The sequence below is a fragment of the Physeter macrocephalus genome, chromosome 11 (genome assembly GCF_002837175.3).
Source record: "Physeter macrocephalus isolate SW-GA chromosome 11, ASM283717v5, whole genome shotgun sequence".
In the NCBI taxonomy this organism is placed as follows: domain Eukaryota; kingdom Metazoa; phylum Chordata; class Mammalia; order Artiodactyla; family Physeteridae; genus Physeter; species Physeter macrocephalus.
Window position 1 is genome coordinate 71,914,487 of NC_041224.1, and position 956 is coordinate 71,915,442.

At 53.3% G+C, this 956-nt stretch overlaps 1 long non-coding RNA gene and 1 other non-coding gene across 4 annotated transcripts in view; both read left to right on the plus strand.

Moving 5' to 3' along the window:
- The window catches only part of LOC114487132 (uncharacterized), a 30,688-nt gene that overhangs the window by 7,265 nt on the left and 22,467 nt on the right, over nucleotides 1–956 (plus strand). For all 3 annotated transcript variants that reach the window (XR_008618753.1, XR_003681870.2, XR_008618754.1), the window contains exon 4: nucleotides 426–592. This is a non-coding gene — a long non-coding RNA (uncharacterized lncRNA). The remainder of the gene's footprint in view (nucleotides 1–425; nucleotides 593–956) is intronic.
- LOC112062864 (small nucleolar RNA SNORD116) lies at nucleotides 833–924 on the plus strand. The gene has a single exon (XR_002890886.1). It is a non-coding gene; the product is annotated as a small nucleolar RNA SNORD116 (small nucleolar RNA).

The window sequence follows — 956 nt, forward strand, 5'->3', positions numbered from 1 at the left end:
TGTGGTAGATATCTTCGCCTTGAAGGCACATCCATTGTGTGGAAATATATGTGCCAAGGGCGGGTGTGTTTCCCTAGAAGGCAGTGGCTCTTAGGTTGAGGTGGCACAGTTGTCCTGAGGGTGTGTCAGCGGTTCAGGAAGACATCCTTTTGCTGTGATGGAGGGGAGAGTGCCGAGGATAGGAATTGCAGGGGTCGAGACCAGGGGTTGTTGGGCGGCGGTGCTCTTCGTCCTGATGGCCGCTCGCTCTGAAGGCATCTGCGCCACGATGCTTTCACATTTGGCTGTGGACACAAAGGTTAGACGGGCCCCAAATGAAATGTTTAGTGGAGATAGAGCACACATCGTTGGGTGGTATTGATTGTTCCCTCGGTGCACCTGTGCACCCTCCTCAAGTATGTGTGTGTTCTCTCACCCCGAGCCAGGTGGAATGCCAGGGACGGAATGCCAGCAGCAGAGCAGCCTGGGGCCATCCGTATAATCCCTGATACCAGTGATGTGAGGACGGTGCGGCAAGGCCAGGATAGGCGAAGGAGTCTCGGAGGGGTGTTGGCGAACATTCCATGCGGATCCTGGTTGAAACTTTGTCGCTGTAAGCAACACCTCTTTGCTAAAACCTAGAGTTTTGGCCACGGGAACTGGTGCACCGGGGCTACACCCTCACCTTCTGGCCTTTTCTCGGGGAACACGAGCTTCGATTCCCTGAGAACTGGCTGCATTTCCTGCCCATGGCTCGGCTCTGGCCAATTCCGTATGCTGACATGATTCAGCCCACTGGCCGTCCCATGGTGGAATCTGCAACTTTGCATGTACAGCGTTTGAGAATGTGCTTGGATCGATGATGAGTCCCACAAATGCATTCCTTGGAAATCTGAACAAAATGAGTGAGAAATCCATACCGTCTCCTCATCGTAACTGAGGTCCAGCACTTAGCACCCAAAAGTAAAGTAGAGAGT